This window comes from Martes martes (genome assembly GCF_963455335.1).
Source record: "Martes martes genome assembly, chromosome: 3".
In the NCBI taxonomy this organism is placed as follows: domain Eukaryota; kingdom Metazoa; phylum Chordata; class Mammalia; order Carnivora; family Mustelidae; genus Martes; species Martes martes.
This window is the reverse complement of record NC_137890.1, coordinates 25,032,760-25,051,045: the sequence shown is the minus strand read 5'-3', so window position 1 is coordinate 25,051,045 and position 18,286 is coordinate 25,032,760.

Here is an 18,286-nt window from a genome sequence, read left to right as displayed (position 1 = left end):
TTGTTTATCATAAATCTTAGTTTATACAAATGTAAACATAAATTTTAAATATTAACAAGGCTTATCCTTATCTGACTTTGAGCTTTCTAAGCACTAGAATCTTGATTTTAATACTCATATATTATCTAATCTGTTCATTAACTCTGAGTCTTTTGTAATCTTTTTATTTATTTATTTAAGATTTTATTTATTTATTTGACAGAGAGAGAGAGAGATAGCAAGAGAGGGAACACAAGGAGAGGGGAGAGGGAGAGGGAGAGGCAGACTCCCCGTTGAGCAGGGAGCTAAATGTGGGACTCCATCCCAGGACCCTGGGATCAGGACCTGAGCGGAAGGCAGACGCTTAATGACTGAGCCACCCAGGTGCCCTATTTTTTATTTTTATTTTTTTAAACTGAGAAGTCTATAAAAACAAAAGACCTAGTTGAGAATTGTATTTTTGTATTTTTTTCTATTGATTTATCAGTAATCAATTTTAAATGTCTCAACCCTACACTGTTTTCATTCATTTGATGTAAAATATTTATTGAGAAATTGTTATTTATCAAAACCTGTCGTGGACATTTCAGGATCCATTAGTTAACAAAATTAGAGAAAATCTCCTTGACTTTGTGGAGGTTATGTCCTAGGGGGAAGAGATAGCCAATAAACTTTATACATAATAATAGTGAGTAAATGATGGTGGTTACGTGCTATGTAAAAAAAGTAGAAGCTCAGGAAGGAGTCCTGGGATTTTCAGGGTAGGCCCTGTTTCGGCAGCTTCTGAGGGGATGTTGCATTTGCTCTACTAGCATTGAAAGTAGGTTATATTTATATTAGTTGCTTCGGAATGCTTTATTTCTCTCCAGTTTACTTTATAAAATATTGGCATCTTAAGTAGATCTGAAAGTAGTGTGTGATACTAAAGTTATTTAGCCAATTGTTCTTTTTTTGTGCTCAATAAACAGTTTGTTTATAAATTACCTAATTTTTCCAGAGGATATATTTTCAAAACTCTGATTATCCATTTATTCTTAACTATCTATGGTGTTTATCCTTCTAATGTCTGAACAACAAAACATTCTGGTATCTTTAGTTCCATAATTTGTTTTATTCATTAGTTGAATGTATTCCTCAAGGCATGCTTGTTTTCATAGAAAGAGAAAGGAAATAGCACAATATAGTTCCCTGTACTAAGCCTATACAAACCTCAGTGTCTTAAGGACCATAGTGACTCCTTTTACACCATCTGGTATTCAGAGTGCTTTTTGTCTTTTTGTTTTGTTGCTATTATTATTTTTTTTTAACATGGAACCTGAGGCTATGTATGGCCTGAGAATTTCCTCAAATGGTGTTTACTGCTACTGAAAAGTGATGCTATAATTATTTGTTTTTTAATTTGTTCTGTTTTGTTGTTGTTTGGTTTTGTTTATATGTTTTTGCATTTTTAAATAAGTTTCCCATCAGGGTCAATATATCCGGTTCTTTGCCCTGAGTGCTAGAAAAAAATATTACCTATACTGATACCAATGCTTTAAATAAATATAACATAAACTGAAGATGTTTCAGGAAAATGATCCTTGTCTCTAATTATAGCCTGCACATCTCAGTATTCATCATTACAACTTGATCTTACTTGATTAAAAACGTTAGGGTGAGTATTATGTCTTATTATAATTGTGGACTTGCTTAGTTTAAAAATCGTTAGAACTTGTTAGAATTGTTAGGAAAAATATTAGACTCATTTTAGTTTTCTACCATGGCTGGGACAAATATCACAAATTCAGTGGCTTCAAACAACAGAAATTTATTATCTTACCATTCTTTAGGCTTTTGACAATTCAATACAGATTTTACTGAGCTAAAATCAAGGGGTTGGCCAGGCTGCAGGCCATCTGGATGGTCTAGGGCAGAATCCACTTTCTTGCATTTTCTAGCTTCTACAGGTCAAGGGTAATCCCTGTTGCTAGCCCCCTCCCCCATAGCCAAAACCACCAGTGGAGCCGGTTCCTCTCCTTGCTGACCTTTGCTCCCTTTCTCCTTTCTCAATGCAACCTTATGAACTCCGTTTTACTAGGCCCCTTGTGATTAGCCTGGACCTACTGGATAATCTAAGATATCCTGTTTTAAGGTCAGTTTATTAGCAACCTTAATTTCATCTGTAACCTTAATCTCCTCTAAGTAGAATCTCTTTTGTGCCTTTTAAGGATCTAGAGGCTGCCTGTGCATGTTTGTGGCCCCTTTCCTCAAACCAGCGCTGGGTCAAGTTCTCTTACCCCCTCAGTCTTACTCAGCTTCTGTCATTACATCACTTTCTCTGATTCTCTCCTTCTGCCTCCCTCTTCTACTTTTAGGGACCTTTGTGGTTATATTGGGCCCACCTGGCATATCCAGGATAATCTCCCCACTTTCAGGTCAGCTGATTATGAGTGTTAACCATGTGCAACTGTAATTCCTCTTTGCTATTTGACCCAACATACTCACAGGTTCTGAGGATTGGGATGTGAACATTTGGGGTTTGTTTGTTTGATTGGGGCATTAATTCTGCCTATCATATTGTTGTTACCTGAACCGAAAAATAGTTGTTTGGCACAGTAATTTACAGAATTACAAAGACAAAAATTGATCTTTTCTTCCATATGATTTTCTTCCTGATGCATGCATCCCTCTACAGTTTTCTTGACTTTTGGTTATTCTAGGGAAAACATTTTACAAATATGCATCATGTTAACACTATCTTGATAAAATTTAAATTTATATACTGAATTTTACAAAATCTTTCTCCTATCTTGACTCTGACTTTGTGTCTCCCTGCTTTATTCCCTCTGGCACCGTTTCTTTTTCTTGTCAAGTTATTTTAATAGAAATATTCATTTATTCGAGTAAATTTATAACACCATTAATCCATAAAAAGTTCCAATGCAATTTTCCTTTATCATAAAATTATAATATACACATGATACATACATACATAAATACACACACACACACACACACACACATATATATATATAAAACATATATTCCAAACTATTTTTCTAGAAGTATGAAAGTTATCAATGTGTAAAGATACCTGATCAGCAAGCAACCAGGAGTGTTTGGGCCCAGATAGATCTCTGCTTCCTTACTGTGATTCTGTAACTTGGTCCAAGTTGATTAAATTAGAATTGGTGCCCTCCCAAAGTCATCCATCTTTAGTCTGCTTAGAGTCACTTATGAGGGAAAACACTTCGCTTGAAGGATTTGTCTGTGTACAGTAGCGATTACTCAGTTTTAAAAAAATCCTGCTTCTTTTGGAATCTGCAACTGAGAAACAGATGGCAACGGAGACAAGGTTGATAAAAGAGGTGGTGCAGATAGGAGGTGGTGACATGGAACTGTATTGGAAAGGGGGACAGAATCCATAGGATACCCCTAAATCGGTAACCACAGAGTGGGGGCAGGAATTCTACAATCAGAAATTTGGATTTGTAACTTTAAATTTTTTCACAACTAAAGAAGAGCTTTAATTCACTAAATTTTAGTGAATATTTACAAAGTGCAAATCCATCTTCTAGAAATATTCATAGACATCAAACTTAATTCCTATAAAAAATAAATGAGATAGGCTGATAAATACATATTTTGCAGTTCTTCACTTTTAAATAATCTCTCCAATATTATATAGTTTAGAGCTATATAGAGCCATAATTTGAACATGATCTGTTTATTTCTAGTTCAATATTCTTATATTTTTTAAATATTACACTTACTTCTTCCCCAAAGGAGAGAAGCAAAATGAGAACAATAAAATTCTGGGAAAAAAGTGAGGGAAGAAGCTTTCTCACTTTGTGGTATACTTCCCTAAATAACCATACATGCAAGAAAAGAGAAGGTTATAGAGGAAAAGACCTGTAAGTTCTTTAATAGTGAGTCTCTCTTTATTCAGTATCAGGAAATACATGAATCATGAGGTTGGTTTGTTTTAAGAGGACTATGTTGGAAATATCCTAGTATATGAGAAACCCAAGGGAATATCCAAGAAAACAACAGTCTCTTCAATTGAAAGGATTTTAATTCCAACACCACTAGAAAGAGACTAAAATGTTTATAGCTTATTCAGGGAATAAAGCAGAAATTCTCTCATTTGTCCATGATGGGAAAATCTCTGTCTTGCTGGTTGAACTTCAAAAACCAAGGTACCTAGTTAGTTACAGCTTATTGGACAAAGTAAATAAATTTACAGCATTTAATCTCTTAACTAATGTCTCAAATGCAACATTTTCAATGGATGCCATTATATAGTCCTGTGGATTTGTTTTTTTTCCTGATCTGCCTATTTAGGTAGCCATATTCACCATCGACTCAAGCTAGAAATCTCAATACAAGTCTATATTATGGTCTCTGTGCCCAAATCAGTTTCATTAATATTTGTAAATATGTCCCTTGTATTCTATCTCTGCTAGCTCAAGTCTTTACCATTTCTTCCCTAGTTTAATGCAATAATCTCCTTAGTTGTTTTCAATCTTCTGTTCCCACCCTGTGCAAATTACCACTTATAATATTATCAGAGTGATCAAACTAAAAATCTAACCTGTACATTTGATAGCTAAGCTTAAAAACATCCAATGAATTCCCTAATTCACAGGATAAAATTCAGTATCATTTTATGACATTCATAACCCTCTGCTTATCATTTCTGTTCTCCTCTCCAGATGTTTCCTACCTTATCGTGCATTCTTTAACAAGTTTTTTTTTATATAATTCAATGAGTCATTCATCCCCATAGTTTCTTCTGTTATCTTCATTTAAATATACTATCTATTTTAAATCCTTTGTTTTCATGTATATTTTTCTCCATAGACTTTTCAAGTCATCCCAAAGTATAACCCACGTTTTATTTATTTATTTGTTTTTTGGCTGCCGTCACACAATATCTGGCATGCAGTAGATGGGCAAAGTTTACCTGAATGATTCACGTTTTCCCTTGTAAAATGTTTTTGAAATGAATACTTACAATTTAGTTGAAGTTTTAGGCAGGGTTTTGAAGAAAACCAGTGTGAGAAAGGGAGGTAGGAAGTGGGAAGATTGTCTGATTGACTGATTTTAAGGAATTGGCTTGTGTGATTGTGGAAGCTAGCAAGCCTGAAATCTGCAGGGTAGGCTGACAGCGTGGAGACCAAGGAAACTCTTGAGGTTTCTACTTGAGCCCACAGGCAATTCACTGGCAGAATTCCTTCCTGCTAGGGGAAGTTCAGGCTTTCTCTTAATGCCTTTAACTGTTTGAATGAGCCCCACCTACAGGAGGTAATCTGCTTTACTCAAGGCCTTTTGATGTAAATGTTAATCTCATCTAAAGAGACACCTTCATGACAACTTCCAGACATTGTGGACAAGATATCCTTGTTTTGTGGCCTCACCAAGATGACATAAAATTAACCATCTCAGTTGACTAACACAGGATACTACCAAGAACAGAAAGCATAGACCAAATCATGCTACAAATTCTTTGTTCCACTTCCACAGATTGATTCCCTACAATAACCCATGGAGACAAGAATGAGTAATTCAAATAGATGAATACATATGATTATGGATATGATTAGACACGTTGTTCAGAGAAAATAAACTACTGCTATAGAACTACAGGGAAATATGCATGATTTGTACAAGATGAATCTGCAAGTTGCCCTGATATAAAAACAAGTAGTTATAAAGAATTTTATGTCTAAATCATTTGTTGCAGATAGTGTTATATTTAAGGTCATTAAAAAACTCAGGATGCGAGGATTTGTGAAAACCCTTATGAAGAAGAATTAAATATCATCAGATAATAAATAAAGCAACAAAGTCTAACAAAACAAGTTTACTGAAGTTTATCTGACTCCAAAACTCATGTAAATAACATTCGGTTATGAAATTAATGGACTTTACAGTTATTCCTATTCTAATGAGAGGTAAGTCAACGTTTTTATTTTTTATTTTTTTATTTTTTTAAAGACTTTATTTATTTGACAGAGAGAGAGAGATTGAGCAGAAGCAGGAGTTAGTGGCAGGCAAAGGGAGAAGGAGAAGCAGGCTCCCTGCAGAGCAGGGGGAGCCCAAGGTCAGGGGATCGTGACCTGAGCTGAAGATAGTTGCTTAACCAACTGAGCCACCCAGGCTCCCAATAAGTCAACATTTTTAGAAGTGTTGAATAAACTATCACTAAATTTTCGTTAAAAATTTATCAGAATTTATTTAACATGCTACTAAATATTTAATAAACACTTGACATATTTTGAGTAGTTTTTAGGGAATTTAGATATTTGTCACTTTGAGAAAATGTTTTCACATCAGTTTCACTTGATAAACCACAAATAGAGTAAGCATTTGTTATCACAAAATAGTGTCTCCTTTTTTTTCCTGAGAAAGCCTTTAAGCTTTTGGTTGCTGTGCCATTATTGCTATCCTATAATTTTGTCACAGAATGACAAAACAGAAAAACTGAAACAAAAAATATTTTGGCAGACAATGAATATGGTGTTTTATGTAATCTAGATGTTCTTCCATTATAACGAAATGGTTTAACTGCCTGGTCTCTCTATGTACATTTACCATGTGCTCAGTTACATATAAATACCATTACAATTGCTTATATCCATGTGCATTCATCTTTTTATAGTAAATAGTCTTGCAGAAATATTCTTCTAAACTAAGTGCACATGGATGCTTATGTATACACCATTTGTGTGAATTCAAATAATCTTTAATGAATGCTGGCTAATTATAGGTTCTAGCTAATTAAGCCTTTATAGTAATAGTTATTTTTCTGCTGCAAATGTTGTGGTAGCCTCAATTCATTTCAAGGTTCTATGATTTAGGAGATTCTCTGTACAAATGTATTGCCTGGGAATAAAAGAACCATGGTGTTATTTATTTTTACATTATTATATTTCAACTGGATTTAAAATGGCTTCTAAAAATGCACATTATGGCAAAAATAAACAAAAATGAAATTTCCTAGGTTAATAAATGAGGGAAAAGCAAAATAAAGGTGTAAAACTAGCTAAAGTCAGCAAAGAATTTAACACTCCAAATGCACCCTCTGTGCTTTTTGTACAGGTGGTGGGTAATTTTGGCTTTTTCAGAAGCTTCATGTAGGAGGAGCATGATTCATACAGAGCTCAACATGTGGCAAGTATTTAGTAAATGGAATTAACATGAAGTAATTGTTTTTCATGTTTCCCATGATTTACACACATATTAATATAGGTTGAACTTTATACAGAAGAAGGACAATGACAAGGATGAAATTAAACTATTTTAAGGTAGGAGGAATAAATATCATATAGTTATAATAACTTTCCCTAAACAGAATCAGCCACGTCTTGTTTCTAGTACTATTTTATGATGAAACCAAATATATTTATTTCCTAGAAAACAATTAGCTGTTTAAAGGTGATGCAAATTTAATCTATTCTTGGCCTGTTAGTGATAAAAGAAAATGATTTCAATCCTTCTTTCAGTTTTATTTACCACAAACTATATATTCTTCCCAGAGTCATTGAAAAAGTGGGTAGTGATCAATTGATTTTGCAGAATTTAAATTAATGTGTTTTACTCATTAACCTTGAGGAGTTTCCTGTAGGAAAATAAATGAGCAAAAGCAGTAAAGTGTGAAAAGAGATTGAGCAATCGCAAACAGAATACTTTGGGAAGAATCCAAGGCAGGAGGACTGGGTGGTGGGGGCTAAGATTCCCTGTGGAGACTGTGGGTAAGACATAAATACTCTGATACCGAATCAGGATAAAACCAGTACGAGAACAAAAAGGTCTGCTTTGTCTGATATAAGTATTGGTAGTCCAGTTTTCTTTGACATCCGTGTGTGTGATAAATGTTTCTTCACCCTGCCACTTTCAATATGCAGGTATCTTTAGGTCTAAAATGACTTTCGTAGGGCGCATGGGAGCTCAGTCAGTTAAGGGGGCCAACTCTTGATTTCAGCTCAGGTCATGATTTCAGGGTTGTGAGACTGAGCCCTGCCTGGGGCTCTGTTCTCAGCAGGGAGTCTGCTTGGGATTCTCTCTCTCCCTCTTCTTTGCCCTTTCCCCAACCTCCTGCATACACTGTCTCTCTCTCTCTCTCAAATAAATAAATAAAATCTTTAAAATGACTCTCTTGGGGTGCCTGGGTGGCTAAGTGGGTTAAGCCTCTGTCTTCAGCCCAGGTCATGATCTCAGGGTCCTGCGATCGAACCCCGCATCGGGCTCTCTGCTCAGCAGGGAGCCTGCTTCCCCCTCTCTCTCTGCCTGCCTCTCTGGCTACTTGTGATCTCTCTCTATGTCAAATAAATAAATAAAATCTTTAAAAATAAAATAAAATAAAATGACTGTCTTGTAGGCAGCATTAGGTGGGTCTTGTTTTTGCTTTTTTAATCCATTCTGGCACCCTGTGTCTTTCAATTGAGCATTTAGTCAATCTACATCCAAAATAACTATTGATCATACTGTATTTATTGCCATATTATTACTTGTTTTGTGTTTGTTTCTGGAGATTTACTCTGATCCTTTCTTGTCTTTGACACTTTTGGTCTCTCCTTCTGCACTCAGGGGTGTTTGCTGGTCTTCTGTGGGAGGGGCCTGCTGGGCTTGGGCTTCTGTCCTGCTTTATCACTATACTACAGGAGTCATAGAATGATTGTGAGTGTTCCCTTTATTCCATTCTTGGTAAGATTTTGATAAAGATTGTCATTATTATTATTATTATTATAATTATTTAATGTTTGATAGAATTCACCAATGAAACCATGTAGTCTTGGGCTTTTCTCTGTTGGGATGTTTTTAATTCCTAATTCAACTTTCATTCTTTATTGGTATAAGAAGATTTTCTGTTTCTTGGATTCAAGATTCATGTTTCAGTCTTGGTTATTTGTGCATTTTTAGGAGTTATCCAGAGTTTTTTTCCTGTTTTCTGATTTGTTAGTATATAATTGTTTATAGTATTATCTATTACTTTAGTACTATTAAATACAGAACTATTAGTACCAATAGATTATTATTACTCTAGTACTATCTATTACTGTATATTTCTGTGGTATCTGTTGTTTTCTCTTCCATTTCTCATTTTGGCTTTTGAGTCTTCTCTCTCTCCCCCTCTCGTTCTCTCTCTCTTTTTTTTTTTTCCCTTAGTGGAGGTATTTAAAGCATTGCCAATTTTATTTATTTTTTAGGGGAAAACTGGTCATTACTTTCAATGTTGTTATTGTTTATTCTGTTATTTTATATATTTCTGATTTTTCTTTGTTATTTCCTTCCTCCACTAAATTTCAGATGTTTCTTCTTTTTCTAGTTCTTGTAGTATAATGTTGTTTATTTGAAGCTTTTTCTTAATACAAGTATTTATAGAATAAAAAAATTAAAATTAAAAATAGAATTACCATAATATCTGGGTGTTTACCCAAAGAAAACAAAAACACTAATTCAAAAAGATATGTACACTTCTGTGTTTATTATAGCATTATTTGTAATAGCCAAGACATGGAAGCAACCTAAGTGTTCATCAATAGATGAACAGGTAATGAAGATGTGGTTTTGTGTGTGTGTGTGTGTATGTATATATATATACACACACATATACATACAATGGAATATTACTCAACTATAAAGAAGAGTGAAATCTTGCCATTTGCAAAAATATGGAAGGATCTAGAAGGTATAATGCTAAGCGCATTAAGTCAGTCACAGAAAGAAAAATGCCATATAGTTTCACTCATATGTGGAATTTAGAAACAAAGCAAATGAACAAAGAAAAAAATAGACAAACAAACAAAACACATGAGAAAAAGTGGTATTTATCAGAGGGGAGATGGGTGGGCGGGATGGATGAAATAGGTGAAGGGCATTAAGAGTACACCTATCACGATGAGCACTGAGTCATATATAGAATTGTTGAGGGGCACCTGGGTGGCTCAGTGGGTTAAAGCCTCTGCCTTCAGCTCAGGTCATGATCCCAGGGTCCTGGGATCGAGCCCTGCATTGGGCTCTCTGCTCAGCGGGAAGCCTGCTTCCTTTCCTCTCTCTCTGCCTGCCTCTCTGCCTACTTGTGATCTCTGTCTGTCAAATAAATAAATAAAAATCTTAAAAAAAAAAAAAGAATTGTTGAATCACTATATTGTACACCTGAAAATAATATAACACTGTTTGCTAATTGTACTGGAATGAAGAAATAAATAAATAAACAAGAGACATAGATACTCTTTTACAGAGCCTAATCGTAAAGCCTCATTCAAATGGTAAACTAGAAGGGGCATATCTCACCTGTAGTTTTTTTTCTCAACAGAAATTGGCAAACTTAAGGGTGACCCTAGAGGAGACCTGGTATTAGTAAAAGTGTGGGAATAAAGCAAGATTATATATATGTACTTACTGATCTCAGATATTTCCTTCACTTTGTTGAATTTCATTTTGAATTTCGATTCTGGGTTATGACTGTATCATTGACTGTATGGATGGGGATTCAAGGTGAGTGAAAGACACAGAACTGTTTTTAGATATATAAAATATTTTTAGAGTCCTATTTATTACTTTATGAAAAGTCAGATTACAGCAGTGGCTATTGATAAAAACAACTAAAAGTGGCTAAAGTGATTGATTTTTCCTTACCACTTATGAAGTTGGACATTTAAGTTGAGCATAAATTAAAAAATAATGAAACAGGGCACTTGGATGCCTCAGTCAGTTCAGTGTCTGCCTTCGGCTTAGATCATGATCCCAGAGTCCTGGGATCGAGTCCCATATCGGGCTCCCTGCTCAGCGGGGAGCCTGCTTCTTTGCCACTCCCCTGGCTCATTCTCTCTCCCTTTCCCTCAAATAAAATCTTTAAAAAAAAATGAAAGTTTTGTAAATAAAGTAGCAAATAGATCAATAAAAATGTGATATATCTTTTAATAGAAAGTATGCATTTAGATTGAGTTATCTATGTTATGATAATATGCATCTATTTTTAAAATCTTTATTTCATGTTATTTCATATGATAGGCATCTAATTAAATTTATATATTTTAAAAATCTTAAAAGTTTTTAAAGGTAAGATAACATTCTTTTTACTTAGTTCAGTCATGCTTTATAGGCAGTAACACTTTAAATTATTTTATTTTATTTTTTTTTAAAGATTTTATTTATTTATTTGACAGGGATCACAAGTAGGCAGAGAGGCAAGCAGAGAGAGAAGAAGGGAAGCAGGCTCCCCGCTGAGCAGAGAGCCTGATGCGGGGCTCGATCCCAGGACCCTGAGATCATGACCTGAGCCGAAGGCAGAGGCTTTAACCCACTGAGCCACCCAGGCGCCCCTAAATTATTTTATTTTTCATTTAGAAGGCTCACATTCATAGAAAATATTGGTGCAAATAGAACATAATCAGATTTTCAAAGCTATGAAATACTTTGTTTTAGATATTTAGGAAAATAAGATTTTTTTATTTTTTAACCAAGACATCGTTGCTAAGACAAAGTGCCTACTGTGAATTACTGAGGAGTAATTCAGAATAAATTAATCACAGCATGATGGCTATGAGTAATAAATAAATAAATAAATAAATAAGTGATAATCATATGTTAATTAAAGGGGAAGAAACAAATTCGAATTTTGGATAAGAAAATCAAATATTAGAAAAGGAAAATGAATTAAAGTTCAGATTTTATTTACTTTTTATTTTTTTATTTTTTAAAGATTTTATTTATTTATTTGACAGACAGAGATCACAAGTAGGCAGAGAGATAGGCAGAGAGGGCGGGGGGTGGGGAAGCAGGCTCTCCACCGAGCAGAGAGCCCAATGCTGGGCTCGATCCCAGGACTCTGGGATCATGACCTGAGCTGAAGGCAGAGGCTTTAACCCACTGAGCCACCCAGGGGACCCCCCTAAAGTTCAGATTTTAAAAATCAAGCAATAATCACCCATTTTATAAATATTCAGTGCATTTATGAGATTAATGCCGTGCAGCATATATACTTCTGTGTAAAGCATTGGGACTATTAATGACTAAATATTTCTTTTTTCTTATTTTAAGGATTTTTATTTATGTATTTGAGAGAGAGAGCAAGAGAGCGAAAGCCAGAGAGAGAGAGAGCAGGGGGAAGGGGAAGAGGCAGAAGCAGACTCTCCACTGAACAGAAAGCCTTAAGTGGGCCTTGATCCCAGAGATCTGGGATCATGACCTGAGCCAAAGACAGATGCTTAACCGACTAAGCCACCCAGCCTCATGACTAAGTATATCTTAAGTGGGAAATTCTCAAATGCTTTTAGTTGTTTCTTTTTAATAGAGTACCTATAATTAATTTTGTCAGTATATGCTTTTCTTTCATACATTATTAGTACCTCAAAACATGGTTAAAGAAAAAGTTTGGTATTCACTATTTTTTTTCCTTTTAAGAATAAATCCAGCATGAGCATATAAAATAGTTTGTGTACAAAGGAATAAGCAAAATTGTTATTTTTAACCTCCCTCTTTAGGTTAAAAAATGACTTTTTCTTTTTGCTTGCAACTGAAAGAAATATGAGGCAATGAAGGAAAAAATTAACTATATTTTGAATCCTTGATAACTATCTTGCAGTGCCTACCCGTATCATAATTATAAGGTAGCATTAAAAGAAAGAAGGAAGAAGAGGGGTAGAAGGAAGGATAATGAGGAGAAAAAATTTGTAGAGATGACAAATAATGTATTCTTTTTAGGTAGCACTATAATCCCAACCTCAATAAGATCTTCTAAAAGTTAGATAGATGGTCTGAGGGAAGGATTTTTTTTTTTTTTTTTTTTTTTTTTTTTTTTTTTTTTTAATGTCAGTAGACCATGCTAAGGTATGGAGCTAGAGGTGACTGAAAGGTATTTTCATTTTTCCTCTCCAAAAACCGTAATAGTCCATTTTTTTCCTTCAGTTGATATAGTGAGAAACTAGCAAAATAGCCCATCAGCTAACGGTGATCTCGCCTTAGGCACAGGAAAGAACAAGCCTAATACCATTTCCCAAGTGAAAGCAGTGACAAATTAACTGAAGAGAGGGAGTCATGACCAGGCTTTCTGTTTAACAGGAGCAACTTGGGAGGCTTTGCTAGTTTCCCTGGGCAGGTTATATGTCCCAGCATCTAAAAAACGTCAGTGCCCCAGACCCAGGTTCATTTATGCCACTTGGCTGACTCTTCAGTCTCAACTGCTTCAACAGAGCTTTGAAATTCACTTACCCAGAGCAGTCTTCTTTAGCCCAGGAGCCTTGAAAAGATGTGATGGAAACACTTAGCAACATGGAGATTGCTTTCTCAAGAACTCTTTGCAGTAAGGAAGTCAGGATTATGTTATGACAATATGAGCTCATTAGATGTAACAACTGTGTCATTCTGGTGAGGATGTTGTTAGTGGAAAAGCTATGCATGTGTGAGAGCAAGGGATATACAAAAACTTTCTGTATCTTCTTTTTAATTTTGCTGTGAACTTAAAATTTAAGTGTTCTAAATAAATGAAATCTTTTAAAAAAATTAATTAACCAGAGACTGCCTATTGCCAAACAGAAAACAAGATACAGCAATTTATTTGTTCTTAAGATATAATAGTAAGTACTATTAAGGAATAATAAAAAAGAAGCAAGCATACAATGTAATTTGTGCCTACTCATATCTATGAATCCATGTTTTTCTTCAGTGTTAACAAAAGCAGTAATGGTTAATTTAGACCAATGGCTGATATCAGATGATGACTTAGTTTCAGATATGAGATTAGTTGAAGCAACTTCAACTTCTGTTTCATCAGCCTCTTAAGAAATGTTTATTTAAAATTTGCGGGGCCCCTGGGTGGCTCAGAGGGTTAAAGCCTCTGCCTTCGGCTCAGGTCATGATCCCAAGGTCCTAGGATCAAGCCCCGCATTCGGCTCTCTCCTTGGCAGGGAGCCTGCTTCCTCCTCTCTCTCTGTCTGCCTCTCTGCCTACCTGTGATCTCTCTCCTTGAAAAAAAAAAAAAAAAATCTTAAAATTTGCATGTAAAATAAGTGTTTCCAATGAGATAGTTTTCAGCAAGTTTAGGTATTGATATATTACATATGATCTAATCTCAAAAGTGAGACTCTCCTGTTTTAGAAAAACAAACAAAAACAAAAACAAAAAATTACAACAAAAACAGCAAATTAAAATGAATAACCGTGTTCAGAGGGTAAGAAAGAAAAAAAAGAGGGCCATTTGGGTGGCCCAGTCAGTTAAGCATCTGACTTCAGCTCATCTTAGGGTCTCAGAATCCCGAATTGAGCCCTCCGTCGGGGTTGGGTTCCATGCTTGGCTTGGAGTCTTCTTGTCCCTCTCCCTCTCCCTATGCCCATCCGTCACCCTGCTCATGCTGTCTCTCTCTCAAAATAAATAAATAAATAAATAAATAAAATCTTAAAAAAAAAAAAAGATAAAAGAGGCAGAAAGGAAGGAAATGATTAGTTCATTATGCAATGACTTAAAAATGAAAAGCAAGAAATGCAAGGTAGAGAGAACATAGAAGACTAAGAAAAAATCTTAAATACACCACACTGGAATTCTGTGTGGTATTAAATCCTTTGATAATTCTTTTTATCCAGGAATTTTAGCTTTCAACTATACCCATGGCTTGGTTTTTCTGTTCTTTTTCTCTAAGCTTTGTAAATAACATTTATTGTTAGTAATAATTTAATAAGAATCTAGCAGTATCCTGTTTTATTTCTATGTATATAAACATGCTCTCTGTTAAAGCAGTATTTTTCCAATAATATATATAATCCATAATTTAGGTTTAGTTAAGGGCAATATAAACTTGTTTTTCTAAAGTGAAGTTTTAGAAGATTTTATATATATAAGAGGATACAAGTGTTCTTTTTCATAAAATTTAACTCTTTTTATAATTTATGAGTTTTCAGATACAAATATAAGTCATAAAATATGTATTTTATGTTGCAATGACTTAGGATGGTACTGGATAATTAGTACAAGGTTTTAAAAATGTTTATATTCATACATTGTATCTAATAATATATACGAGGCTAAGTATAACTGTTCTTCCAGTTGAGCCAAACTATAAAGTTAACTCATTTCCTAACTTTATTTAAGCTTTAATCTCTTACAGTGGTGATTAAGTAAGAATAGTACACCATTAAAGTGAAGGACAAACACAATATGTATTTTCTTTAAAATTTTTAACACTCTGTATTTCTGGAAGATGAATTCTTTTTTTAAAAAATGTTGTCTATTTATTTGAGAGAGAGAGCAGGAGGAGGGGAGGAGAGAGAGGGAGAAGCAGACTCCGCACTGAGCAGGGAGCCCAGCAGGGGGCTAATCCCAGGAATCCGGGATCATAACCTGACCTGAATGTATACTCTTAACCAACTAGTCATCTAGGGACCCCTGGAAGATGAAATCTTACAAGAAAAAGCATTTACTGTCAAACCACTGTGTTCAAAGTATCTAAAGGGTTCTTGTTACTTATTAGGCATTACATCAGAATGATTTTGCGAACTTTTGTAGAGAAGAGGCATGCTGTGTTTTTTTAAAAATACAGTTTGAAAACCATTTAGTCAGATGTACAAACAGCTAATAAAATCTTGGATTTAAAAAAATCTGTGTTCATTTTCTTTTTTAGAATTTTGTGCTAATTCATTTAGTATAAATTATGTATTCCCACCTTCTATGAGGAGAAAAAGTACATAAATAGAGATCTGAAAATTTAATATAATTTTAGCTGTGTTGTAACTATTAATGAGCTATTTACTAAATCAACTCAGCTGTCTGTCTCAGTAAGTGTATTTGTAAAATGAGGGTGAAAAACCAGATGATTAACACATTCTCAGTAATAAATGTTTGAATTTTAATGTGCTGAATGCCTGAATACTTATCTTGATCATAGAATAGAGTCAGGACTTCTTGTAAACTTGGAAAGAAATTCATTATAATTCATTTTATCTTGTATTTCTTGGTGTCATAATATAAAGAAATATATTCTATTGACTTGCATATTTTTTTGATTGAGTAAAAATGGACTAGGGAATAAAATGAGATACCAAAGTAATTCTTACATTATGCCTGATTCCAGAGATTAATTATTAGCATTATTTATTAACTGTTTTCCATAAGAAAACCTACTTTTTGCAGGCTTTATAATTTTACTGAATCAGAATATATATTTTTGATAATATCCTCTTAGAAATTTTGGATACATTAAATTTTGGTATTGGTTATTGTAAATGAAAGAGTCAACCTTTTATGTGACATAAAAATTACTATATGTAATAATTTATGAGTGGTTTTGGTTAACCCAATTATCATAATTATTTTCAAGAAAATAATTAATTTATATATCTCTGAATTTAAAACCCTTACTATTAAGACCTGAGACTAGTTTAAGATACATTGTTTAATTAGAGTTCCAAGAAATATTATAAATAGGAAGGAAGAAAAAAAAACAAAGAAAGGAGTAAAGAGAAGTCTAAATTATTCTTCCTTTTTCTTACATATTATTGGGGATATTAGAGTTCAGCAGATTTCAAATTATCTTGTAAGCAAAACAAAGAAGCAAATGTTATTTGATACTATGTCTTGATTCATTTCCCGAAAGATAGCCATCATTTTGTGAAGCTTATGTGGTAATATTAAGTAAACAACAAGGAAAAGTTGCTTTAAAGCAATATCACTTATCAATCTAAATTAAATGATTAATGGCTATTCTTCAGGAAAACCATCTTGGTTATATTTGATATACATATAATTAATTTAACTTAGATGCATTTGTTGTTCGTGAACTAACATAAGATGTTTTTCCACATACTGAACTGCACTTGAAAAAGTCTGCAAATGATTCCTTAACATGCAGGTATATTTTAGGGATTCTGCACTGATTTTATCCTCTATCTATTTACATTTTTCTCTCTGATGTCCCCATGGCAAAATCTCTCACTTCCTTTCAGTATTCTGACATATTCATCTGTCTTTGAGGCCTGCCCTAACTAAACCACTTAAAATTGGATATGCCACCAGTCTCTTTTTCCCTGTCCTGATACTTTGTATCTTTCTTAACCTATTCTATACACATTACCGTCTACCATACTGTGTGATTGACTTATTTCTGCTGTTGTACCTGTATGTCTCCTTCAAGAACTTTTTTTTTTTTTTAAGACTTTATTTATTTGAAAGAGAGAGACAGCGAGAAAGGGAACACAAGTGATGGGCTTGGAAGAGGGAGAATCAAGTTTCCCTCAGAGCAGGGAGAGCCTGATGCAGGGCTCGATGTGGGGCTCGATCCTAGGACCCTGGGATCATGACCTGAGAGGAAGGCAGACGCTTAATCACTGAGCCACCCAGGCGCCCCTTCCTGTAGGAACTCTTAACTGACATGCAACCTAATCCATTCCATACACATGAAAGATGGCCCAACACATAATGACCTCTCAATAAATACATGTTAAATGAATGAAACAATAAAGATCCTTGTTATTTATTAAAAACATGATGAATACTAGAACTTGTGCTATGTTGTTAAACACATTATTTCTTTCATGACCTGTGTATATTGTTTGAGGTCTAATTAAAATAATGAATACAATATTACAATAGTTTCACAGTTTCTACATGTCAAACACTGTGCTAAGGGATTTGTATGTATTTTCTTTTAATCCTCACTACAACTTTTAAGGTTAATGTTATATCACCCCTGTATTACAGGTGAGGAAAATGTGTAACTTATATAGTTTTCTTACCTTTAAGCAACTGAAATTGACTCTAGGAGACTGTAACAGAAAACTACCAAAAACAATATTAGATATCTCATAAAATCAGTTAACAATCTCCCATTAGCTGTGAAGCTGGAGAACCTTTTTCTCCGCAAATGGCAAAGAATCAGAGGAGTTCAGATCATAGAAAACAGTGCCAAAATGATGCCACAGAAATATTCCGTTGAAACATTCCTTTGCATCTGTTCCTACAGTCCTAATCTCTGCTCATGGCATTGCCATATTGTGGTTACTGGGCTGACATCCACCTGCCATCCTTGGTCATTACTATCCCTGACCATCTTTAGCCATGGAGGAGGTCACAGAAAGGAATACAGGAATGCAGATTTAGAATTTAGAAAGTGAAAAGAAATATTTTTCCTTAAAGCATCTGGAAAGAATGCAACTCTGCTGACACCTAGATTTTAGCCATAAGGCCTATTGTGTACTTCTGACCTCTGAAACTTTAAGATAACTCATTTGTGTTGTTTAAGCCATTAAGTTTGTTGTAATTTGAGATAGTGGCAATAGGAAAATAATATACCCAGTGTTTTTGGTTCTTAAGCTTGTTAATGTCAGTTTATTTT